The sequence below is a fragment of the Cebus imitator genome, unplaced genomic scaffold (assembly GCF_001604975.1).
Source record: "Cebus imitator isolate Cc_AM_T3 unplaced genomic scaffold, Cebus_imitator-1.0 Scaffold221, whole genome shotgun sequence".
In the NCBI taxonomy this organism is placed as follows: domain Eukaryota; kingdom Metazoa; phylum Chordata; class Mammalia; order Primates; family Cebidae; genus Cebus; species Cebus imitator.
The window spans coordinates 482,739-493,869 of record NW_016107536.1 but is presented as its reverse complement, the minus strand read 5'-3'; the positions used below and the strand labels follow the sequence as shown (position 1 = coordinate 493,869).

The window sequence follows — 11,131 nt, the reverse complement described above, 5'->3', positions numbered from 1 at the left end:
GTAGAGACGGGGTTTCACCATGTTGACCAGGATGGTCTCGATCTCTTGACCACGTGATCTACCCACCTCGGCCTCCCAAAGTGCTGGGATTACAGGCTTGAGCCACTGCGCCCGGCCTATTTTATTGAGTCTTAAAGATCTCTTAGGAGTACTGAAGATATATAAGTGGCAACTGGAGTCTTGAGTGACAACAATAAAATGTCAATAATGTTTTTGCTCATGATTTTTAAGCTCTGTAAGCAAATTATGTCTTTTTCCAAATTATTCTTTTTTCTGTAAAAACATCTGGCTTAAGCTGGTATGGTGGCTCACGCCTATAATCCCAGTGTTTCGGAAGGCTGAGGTGGGAGGATCGCTTGAGGCCAGGAGTTTGAGACCAGCCTGGGCAACACAGTGAGGCCTCATTTTCACAGAAAATTAAAACACAAAATTAGCTGGCTGTGGGGGCACACACCTGCTTGGGAGGCTGAGGTGGGAGGATAGATTGAGCCCAGGAGTTTGAGGCTGCAATGAGCTACAATAGTGCCACTGCACTCCAGCCTGGGTAACAGAGTGGAACTCTGTCTCTAAACAATAGAAAATAAATGTTTGGTTTAATAAATTACATTTTGATGTGGTTGTCAACTTGGGGCTACAGAATAAGGAAACACATCAATTGGTGGGAGGAGGGGCATCCACAAATCTCTGGAAAGGAAACGTCATGAAATAATAGGTGAGAAACTAGAAAATGGGTATTAAAGAAAAAAGGAACATTTTCTTTTTTCTTGGCCTTGGTTTCTAAAAGTCAAGCTGTGCTCAGGGGTGTGTGTGGGTAGAGAAGACCAGAAGTACAGTCAGGAGGCCAGGCGCAGTTGCTCACACCTGTAATCCCAGCACTATGGGAAGCTGAGGGGGGCGGATCACTCGGTCATGAGATCAAAACCATCCTGGCCAACATGGTGAAATCCCATCTCTACCGAAAATACAAAAATTAGCTGGATGTGGTGGCGGCCACCTGTAGTCCCAGCTAGTGGCGAGGCTGAGGCAGGAGAATTACTTGAACCCAGGAGGTCGAGGCTGCAGTGAGCTGAGATTGCGCTACCATACTCCAGCCTGGGACAGTGCGAGATTCTGTCTCAAAAACAAAAACAAAAACAAAAAAAACGTATACTCAGGCAGTCTGGCAGAACTAGCTCCTTCTCCTCTTCCAAGATTCTGGGAAGATGAGGTAGCCTACAGGATCAAGAGGACAAAGCTGTATCGAGTGAGTAACACTATCTAGTTGGTCATTATTTCTGTGTTTATTTTATTTTTGCGATCTCCAAGCCTTTAGAAAAGACATGTTTCAGGATCAGAGCCTGGTCCTGGCAAGGCTTTAGGGAATGAAGTGAAGAATGATGGATCTAGATGTGGGCCAGACTGCAGTACTATATGGGTGGCAGGAATGATTAGAGATCCCTAAGGAAGGTATAAACCAGTAGACCACACTTGAGGTTGTAAGGCCTTCCATTCCTGAGTGTGAAGATGTCTCTTTAATGCTAATATTGGGTGATCAGGGTTTGAGTTCATTAAGGGAGCCTGTGGGTTTCTTTGAGATTTTCAGAACATTTTGTACTGCCGTTATAGCAGTTAGGAGCTCCAAGTTAACAAGAACCATGTCTTATGCATTGTTGCCTCTCCTTACAGTTACATCCTTATACTCTGCTTTGTTTTAAATACATTTTTCCCATTTCAAAGTAGATCTAGAATTGGCCAGAAAGTCTGCTGGAAGCAAAAAACAAACAAAAAATTCTTTAATTGCCGGGCGCGGTGGCTTAAGCCTGTAATCCCAGCACTTTGGGAGGCTGAGGCGGGTGGATCACGAGGTCAAGAGATCGAGACCATCCTGGTCAACATGGTGAAACCCCGTCTCTACTAAAAATACAAAAAATATTAGCTGGGCATGGTGGCGCGTGCCTGTAATCCCAGCTACTCAGGAGGCTGTGGCAGGAGAATTGCCTGAACCCAGGAGGCGGAGGTTGCGGTGAGCTGAGATCGCGCCATTGCACTCCAGCCTGGGTAACATGGATTACAGGCTTGAGCCACCGCGCCCAGCCCTGTATTTTCTTAATTTTTATGATGAATATGTAATCTTTATATAACAACATTTACTATTATGCTATCTCTATTTTTAAATATTTTTTAGAGAAAGGATCTTACTACTGCCTAGGCTGGAGTGCAGTAGCGCAACTGGAGCTCACTGTAACCTCAAAGTCCTAGGTTCAAGTGGTCCTCCTGCCAGATCTTCTAAGTAGCTTGGACTATAGGCATGTGCAACCATAACCAGCTAATTTTTAAAAATTACTTGAATAGACAGGGTCTCAATATGCTGCCCAGGTTGGTCTTCAATTCCTGGCCTCAAGCAATCCTCCTACCTCGGCCTCCCAAAGTGCTGGGATTATAGGCATGAGGTACTGCACCGGTACCTGGCCCAATTACCTTTATTATTTAAATATATTGAAGGCTCATGATGTGTCTATCAGTGAGTTAAACATTTGGCATGGCACGGTGGTGAAGAGAATGGAGTCTGGAACCTGTTGCACGACTCGAAGAACCTCAGCCCCTTCCACTTACCAGCTATGGGACCTTGGATAGAAATTTTAACTCTCTGTGCCTTGGTTTCCTTATCTATGGTCATAATAATAATACCCTGAATTGTAGAGTCAGGGTTGCTAAAGGATTACATTAATTAATTAATGTAAAATATACAGAATAATGCTGGCACTTAGTATGTACCATGTGTTAACTGATAAAAGTATTTAATACTCGCAGGAACCCTATGAAGTAGCTATTACTGTCTTAATTTAAAAACAGGAAATTAGGCATACTTTCCCAAAACTGCAAGCTAATAATTGGTAGAACTGGGACTTAAACCTGTTCATTCTATTAACTACCCTCTAATATTCCTCTTAATCATTATTTTAAAATAAGATTTTGAATAGAAGAATCTAAATAGCCAAATACATAGCTCCCAGAGGTTAAATTAGCTGATTTAAGTGCTTTGTTTTCAAGCCAAATTTTAAGATATATTCCATAAAATGGTTATTTCTATAATGAAGGAAAAATGCACTACAGCCATAGGATGACGCTGATATAAGTTCTAACTAGTATCAATAATACAACACTAACAAAACAAAATTTTCAACAAAATTCTTTGAAAGCAACTTTGAGAGTCAGCACTACTTGCAAGAAATCACAATCTGGCCTAGTCACTGATTATGTCTTTGTTTCAATTTTTATTTGCTTTATGTACTTATTATTATTATTGTTTGAGACAGGGATTCATTCTGTCATCCAAGCTGGAGTACAGTGGTAATATCACAGCATACTGAAGCTCTGAACTCGTGGCCTCAAAAGATCTTCCCACCTCAGTCTCCCAACGTGCTAGGATTGCAGGCGTGAGACACAGCTCAAATTTTAAAAGCCGCAAAAGGGTATACTGTGCCTCCTGCCCTCTCAGCAGGTAACCAATATTACCAGTTTCCTGGATGTCTTTACACAGATGTTCTATGCATACACACACAGATATGTATGTTCCTTCTCTTTCTAAAATATCCTTTTGCTTTTTACATAAATGATAGCACATATATACTGTTCTTTACTTTTTGTACTTAAGAAAACATTTTGGCTATTATGCCCTATCTTCAGATGAAGAGTGAAGGAGTTGAGAATGTTACCCCAAAACATGCCCCTCTGGCACACTGACAACTTTGAGTTAAAGGCATTTGAAAAACACCAGGTGCAAGAAGATCATTCTGACCTTCATGCTGTTTCTTCTTTTTTTTATTTTTTTGAAACAGGGTCTTGTTACATGACCAGGATGGTCCTCAAACTCCTGGACTCAGGCAATCCTCCTACTTCAGCCTCCCAAGTGGTTGGGAGTACAGGCACATGTCACAGCGCCCAAGCTCATAACTGCTTTTTAAAAGCAGGAGATGAAAAGTCCCATTTGAAAGATGCCCTCCCAGAACAACAGACACTGGGGCCTACTTGAAAGTGGAGGGTAGGAGGAGGGAGAGGATCAGAAAAAATAACTACTTGTGTCATAAGGTACTAGGTGATGAAATAATCTGTACAGCAAAACCCTATGACACAAGTTTGCCTATATAACAAACCTGCGCATGTACCACTGAACCTAAAATAAACGTTAAAAAGACAAAAAGAAAAGAAAGATTCCCTCCCTATACTAGGAGGAAAATAACATTGTTATCACCAAGGATTAATAGCTGAGGCTGAACTCAAATAACTCTTATCTTCCAGTCCCCTCACATCATTTAGTTACTTTTTCACAACTTACTACTTTTTGTCCAATTCAGCATGGAAGTGTTCACCTCTGAGTCTCTGGGTCTTCATTTCCTTATAGCAGCTCCCATGTTATGTAGCACTTATATTAAATAAATTTGTGTGCTCTTCTCCTGTTAATTTATCTTATGGCACTGGGCACAGTGGCTCAAGCCTGTAATCCCAATCCCATCATTTTGTGAGGCCGAGGCAAGCAGATCACGAGGTCAGGACCAGCCTGACCAACACAGTGAAACCCCGTCTCTACTAAAAATACAAAAAATTAGCCAGGTGTGGTGGCACGTGCCTGTAATCCCAGCTACTTGGGAGGCTGAGGCAAGAGAATCGCTTGAATCCAGGAGACGGAGGTTGCAGTGAGCCAAGATTGCGCCACTGCACTCCAGCCTGGGGGATAGAGCAAGACTCTGTCTAGAGAAAAGAAAAAAATTATCTTATGTCAATTTAATTCTCAGGCCCAGCTGAAAAACCCTAAGAGAGTAAAGGTAAAATATTGCCTCCCCTATAGGAGAGCTTTGTAATTTTTTTAACATCTACATAGTATTTTGCTTTATGGATATATCACAATCTAATTAGACCAATCTGTTGCTGTTCTAAATCATGCTGCAATGAGTAATGACAAACAATATGTGTTTATTTTTTTAAAAATCCAGTTGTCATAACAATACTTCTTTCATTAGTAAAATTACAGGACTTTCTGGAACATGTCAGTAAGCTATTTAACCATACATTTTTTTCTTTTTTAGACACAGTCTTCTTTTGTTGCCAGGCTGGAGTGCAGTGGCACGATCTCAGCTCACCATAACCTCCGCCTCCCAGGTTCAAGTGATTCTCCTGCCTCAGCCTCCCGAGTAGCTGGGAATACAGGCACACACCACCACGCCTGGCTAATTTTTGTATTTTTGGTAGAGACAAGGTTTTACCATATTGGCCAGGCTGGTCTTGAACTCCTGACCTCAAATGATCCACCTGCCTCAGCCTCCCAAAGTGCTGGGATTACAGGCGTGAGCCATCGTGCCTGGCCTTAACTGTACATTTTTTAAAAAATGGTTTGTAGAAATGACAAATTCATTTACTTTAGAAACTTCAACCTAGAGCTATGAGCTTGGACCCAGAGCCTTTACAGAATAATGTAAACACTAGGTTCCTTCGAAGAAAACAAATAAATACATAAAAATAGGCTGGGCATGGTGGCTTGCGCCTGTAGTCCCAGCCACTCAGGAGGCTGAGGTTTAAGGACCACTTGAGCATGGCAGGTTGAGGCTGCAGTGAACTATGATTTTTACCACTGTGCTCCAGCCTGGGCAACAAAGCAAGACCCTGCCTCAAAAAAGAAAGAAAGAAAGGAAAACACTACGTTTCCTGCTTTCTAAGGACATAACAATAAAGAAATATTTTTGTAAAAACAAATGATATGTCATAAATTAACTGTTAGGGGCTGGGCATGGCGGCTCACACCTGTAATCTCAGCTCTTTGGGAGGGCAAGGCAGGAGGATCCTTTGAGAAGTTCAAGATCAGCCTTGGCAACATAATCAAGACTCAGTGTCTACAAAAAAATTTAAAAATTAGCCAGGCAAGGTGGCAAGCACCTATAGTTCCGGCTACTCAGGCAGCTGAGGCAAGAGAATCACTTAAGCCCAGGAGTTCAAGGTTGCAGTGAGCTATGATTACACAATTGTACACCAGCCTGGACAACAGAATCAGACCCTGTCTCTTAAAAAAAGTTTTTTTTGTTTAACTATTAGACAAAGAAAAGATAAATGTTTGAGGTGATGGATATCAAAGTTACCCTGACTTGATAATCATAATTATATACATATATTCAATATATCAAATGTACCTCAAAAATATGTACAACTATATCAATTTTTTTAAAAAGGAAAAAAAATTATACTTTTCTCTGAAGAAAGGAATATTTTTTAAAAATCTGTGCATTATAAGGCAACTTAGTGTTGATATAAGAAAAGCCTTCACCCACCTCTTGCTTAAAAACATGAACAAGATTACAGCTGCACAATCCGAAACTAAGCATCCCTTAGTAATTATAAGGTGCTAATTCTAGAAGCCACAGTGGCCCTTTAAGAGTGATCAGCTTATCAGTAAAAACACCCATGCAGAGCAGCACACATGCTTAAATTTTTCAATTTATACTTGAATTTGTGTGCTCATTCCAAGATATATTTACATTTCAGATGCAGCATTATAACAAAAGAGACAATCTATCTTGGTAGACAGAAGAAGAAAGCCACCAGGTTTAACTACAGTTAAGTCATGTGAAAAACAAATAAAAACCAAAGAAATTCTGGGCAAAATAAGACACTTAAAATGTTTCCAGGACCTATTGTTGTTCCATCTTCTAAAAATAGTCTGAACCATTTATACCCGTCAAAAAAATATCTCTGATTTTATTATTACACATTACATCCCTGTATCAAAATATCTCATGTATCCCCAAAATAAATATACTTGCTATGTACCCATAAAAATTAAAAAAAAAAAAACTCTGATAAGACAGAGAATAATTAAATAAAATGTCACCTAAAAAAACTCTGAAACTTAATTCAAAACAAATGCAGTCACAGGCAGCTTTCTTCACTACTTATCTACTCCTAATTAATAAAAATAGCTGACTTATAGCAAGCATTACATTCCAGGGCATTTGTTAACTGCTATATGCATTATTTAATTTTCCCAGGTAAGAAATGAAGGTGTTAAGGAATACCCCAACGTTTGATTTAGAAAAATAATGTAAAATAAAATATTTCTAATTTTTCTATTTGGTGAAGTGGTTTCCAAAGGACAGATAATAGAAGCTTCCCAAAGATTCTGGAGTAGTCATTCTTAACCAGCAGCACACAGCTGAACCACCTCAGGTGCTTTACAAAGCTTTTCAAATGCTTGGACCCAAACTGGGTAAGTTTTAAATTACTTTGAAAAATAGTGGTATATAGTGTTGGTAAAATAGTAGTACACAGTGGTAGTAAAAAATAATTCAAACAATACTAGAGAGGACATAAAATTAAAAGTAAGCCAAGTGTGATGGCATGCACCTATAGTCTCGGCTACCTAGGAGGCTAAGGCTAGAAGATTGCATGAATTTAAGACTAGCCTGGGCAGTGTGTCAACTCCGCATCTTAAAAAAAAAAAAATTAGAAGTTCTCCTAACCCAACTTTCACTGTTAATGATTTCTTTTGTACTTTAAATACTTTAATTTACAAAGGAGGTGGCCATTTACATGCTCTGCAAATGGCTTACAAAATATCTTAGCATCTCTCCATATCAGCACATATTATGGGTGTTTGGTCTGCCTATCTTTGTTTTGCTTTCAGAGACAGTCTTGCTCTGTCACCCAGGCTGGAGTGTGGTGATCACAGCTCACTGCAGCCTAGAATTCCTGGGCTCATGTAATCCTCCTGCCTCAGCCTCCCAAGTAGCTGGAATTATAGGCACATGCCACCACACTCAGCTAATTTCTAAATTTTTTGTAAAGGGTCTTACTATGTTGCCCAGGCTGGTCTTGAACTCCTGGGCTCAAGCAATGCCCCCATCTCGGCCTTCCAAAGTGTTGGGATTACAGGCATAAGCCACGCACCTGGCCACCTTGGTCTTTCAATAGCTGCCTAGCAGTCCATTATTAAAAAGCGCTTATCACTTATTTTATCAGTGTCTTGTTGACATTTAGATTATCTTTTTACTGTTGTTGTTATAATTAACACTGCATCCTTAAGCATTGGTATCTTTCTCTTTGTGAGTATATCTGTGTGGTAGACAATTTCTAAAATGACCTGCATTGACCTACATCTTTGTATGTATAATCCGCTCCTCTTTCAGTGGATGGAAACTGTAAGTATGAAAATGAGACTCCCATTATTTTGTCCCATTATACAGGACAAAAGAAAGATATCTTCACCTAATCAGGTGAATCATTTATTTATTTACTTACTTACTTACTTATTTACTTATTTTTAGGGAAAGAGTCTCACTCTGTCACCTACGCTAGAATACAGTGGCACAATCATAGCCCACTGTAACCTTAAACTCCCAGGCTCAGTCTGTCTTTTGGTCTCAGGTTACCAAGTAGATGGGACTACAGGCTTGCACCACCATGAAGGCGGACTGATTCTAATTTTTTAATTTTCTTTTTGGTAGAGACAAGGTCTCACTATGTTGCCCAGGCTGGTCTTGAACTTCTGGCCTCAAGTGATCCTCTCCCCTTTGGCCTCCCAATGTACTGAAATTACAGACGTGAGCCACCATACCTGACCTAAGGTGAGCCTTTTGAAAACTGAGTGAGCAGCTAGCCAATCACAAAATAGAAAGTCAGAGAGCTGCACTCAGGCCAGCCTGGAAAAAAGCAAACATTCAGGCTGGGTGTGGTGGCTTACACCTGTAATCCCAGCACTTTGGGAGGCTGAGGCAGGTGGATCACCTGAGATCAGGAGTTCAAGACCAGCCTGACCAACATGGTGAAACCCTGTCTCTACAAAAATACAAAAATTAGCCAGGCATGATGACAGGTGCCTGTAATCCCAGCTGCTTGGTAAGCTGAGGCGGGAGAATTGCTTGAACCCAGGAGGTGCAGTTTGCAGTGAGCCAAGATCATGCCATTGCACTCGAGCCAGGGTGACAGAGCAAGACTCCACCTAAAAAAAAAAAAAAGAAACTATTCATATTGGGAACTACCACTGGAGGTGACATGTTAAAGAACTGCAAACAACATCCAGGAGCTGAGAGCCATTCTTGGTCAACAGCTAACAAGACAACAGGGACCATAATCCTACAGTTACAAGGACTGCCAACACATGACCTTGGAAAAAGACCCCAAGCTTCAGATGAGAACTGAAACCCTGGCAACACCTTGATTTCAGCTCAGTGAAATCCTGTACAGAGAATCTAGCCACAGTGTGCCTGGACTTCTGACCTACAATAACTATGAGATAATAAATGTGCTCTTTTAAGCCACTACATTTGTCATAATTTTTTAATGCAGCATTTAAAAAGTTAATACAATCTGCATAATAAATTACTCTAAGTGTGACTGCTAGATCACAGTCATACTTAAAATGGGGACATGCACTACTTAAAATTTTTATATTTATACAAAATTGCTCTTCAAATACTTTACACCTTTTTTGTAGTTGTTGTTGTTGCTGAGACAGGGTCTCACTCTGTCTCCCAGGCTGGAGTGCAGTGGTGATCATGGCTCGTTATAGCCTCAAACTCCAGGGCTCAGGTGATCCTCCCAACTCAGCCTCCTGAGTAGCTCGGACTGCAGGTGAGTGCCTCCATGGACAGCTCATTTTGTGTGTGTGTTTTTTTTGTAAAGCTGGGGTTTCACCATGTTGCCCAGGCTGGTGTTGAACTCTTGGGTTCAAGTGATTCGCCCACCTCGGCCTCCAAAAGTACTGGGATTACAGGCTTGAGCCACCTTGCTCAGCCTACAGCAATTTAAACACCTACCAACAGTAGATTTAAAACTTCCTGGTAATTAGCTGCTGATTTAAAGTGTTTACTCCAGTAAGTCACCAAGGGCTGGAAGGATCTGTATCTTGCTCTCTTGCAGCTGACTTTTTTGACAGAATTATTAAGAAGTGCTTATCCTCTAAAATTTATTTTAATAACAAAGACCTTTTCTTGGAGGCTCTACTAGGAGGGATGTAGAAAGCTATGGATAGCAATGTAGAAAGCTACGGATAGCAAGAATTCACATGAGCATATAAAACACTACAAATTGCAATCTACCTATCAGTAAAGGGATGTGTGGCTGGTTGGATAAAGTCCATGTCTCTGAAAACAAATTTAAACGTTTTCTTAACGTTGAAAATTATTCTTGAAATATAAGTTTAAATATTTTATAATATATTCTTCTAAGATAATCTGCAGAAAAATCTGAATAAGATATAAAATGAAATCCATGATCAAAACATCAACCATATGAACACTGAAGTATATTTATATATTCAGGATTCCTTAAGAGGGGTAGATTTTAGAGCCAGATGGGACCCAAGGTATTTAGTTTAGCTTCCTTATTTTATAGAGAATATCCTAACATTTTAGAAATCAAAACAGGTACAATTTCGCTTTTGTTTATGTCAGTATTTTCATTACAAAAATAAAAAAAATTTTTTTGGAGTATAACCCAATATACATATTTTCTGGAGGACTTAGAGTATGTCAAAAGTCTTTAAAATGTGCCTGCCCTCTAACCTAGAAATTCTTTTTTGAGAGTTTGTTCTAAAGATACAAATCATAGATTCTCATTCATTCAAATGAACTCAACCAATATTTATTAAACAACTCCTATGAGCAACTACATACTGTTTTGAGTGTTGGGGAAAACAACAGTGAACAAAACATTTCCCTGCTATCATGGAGCTGGTGGCTGAGAAAGACAGTAAAGAAATAAATATATATAAATCACAGGTATAGATAAGCACAATGAAAAAAAAAAAGAGTATGAAGGTAAAATGATGAGACTATGATTTAGAAAAGCAACTAAAGGAGAAAATCTCTGAAGAAATGACATGAATGAAATAGAATGTATATCTTAGAAGAAAATAGATATCTGGGGATAGAAGAACTAAAAATGCAAATGCCCTGGGCAGGATCTCCCAAACATCCCCAACATAGTCTCCAGCATACTGTCTGTTAGTGAGGAGCCAATTATGAGTAGCAGATTCTAGTCAAAGAAATCTATGAGTTTGTTTTTTTGAGATGGAGTCTTGCTATATTGCCAATGCTGTTCTAGAACTCCTGGGCTGAAGGGATCGTCCAGCCTCAGCCTCCCACTATGCTATTTTTTTTTTTTTTTT

The 11,131-nt window shown here is 39.8% G+C and overlaps 1 protein-coding gene across 6 annotated transcripts in view; it reads right to left on the bottom strand.

Moving 5' to 3' along the window:
* Positions 1-11,131, bottom strand: part of PPP3CC (protein phosphatase 3 catalytic subunit gamma) — a 99,419-nt gene that overhangs the window by 36,811 nt on the left and 51,477 nt on the right. The window lies entirely within an intron of this gene.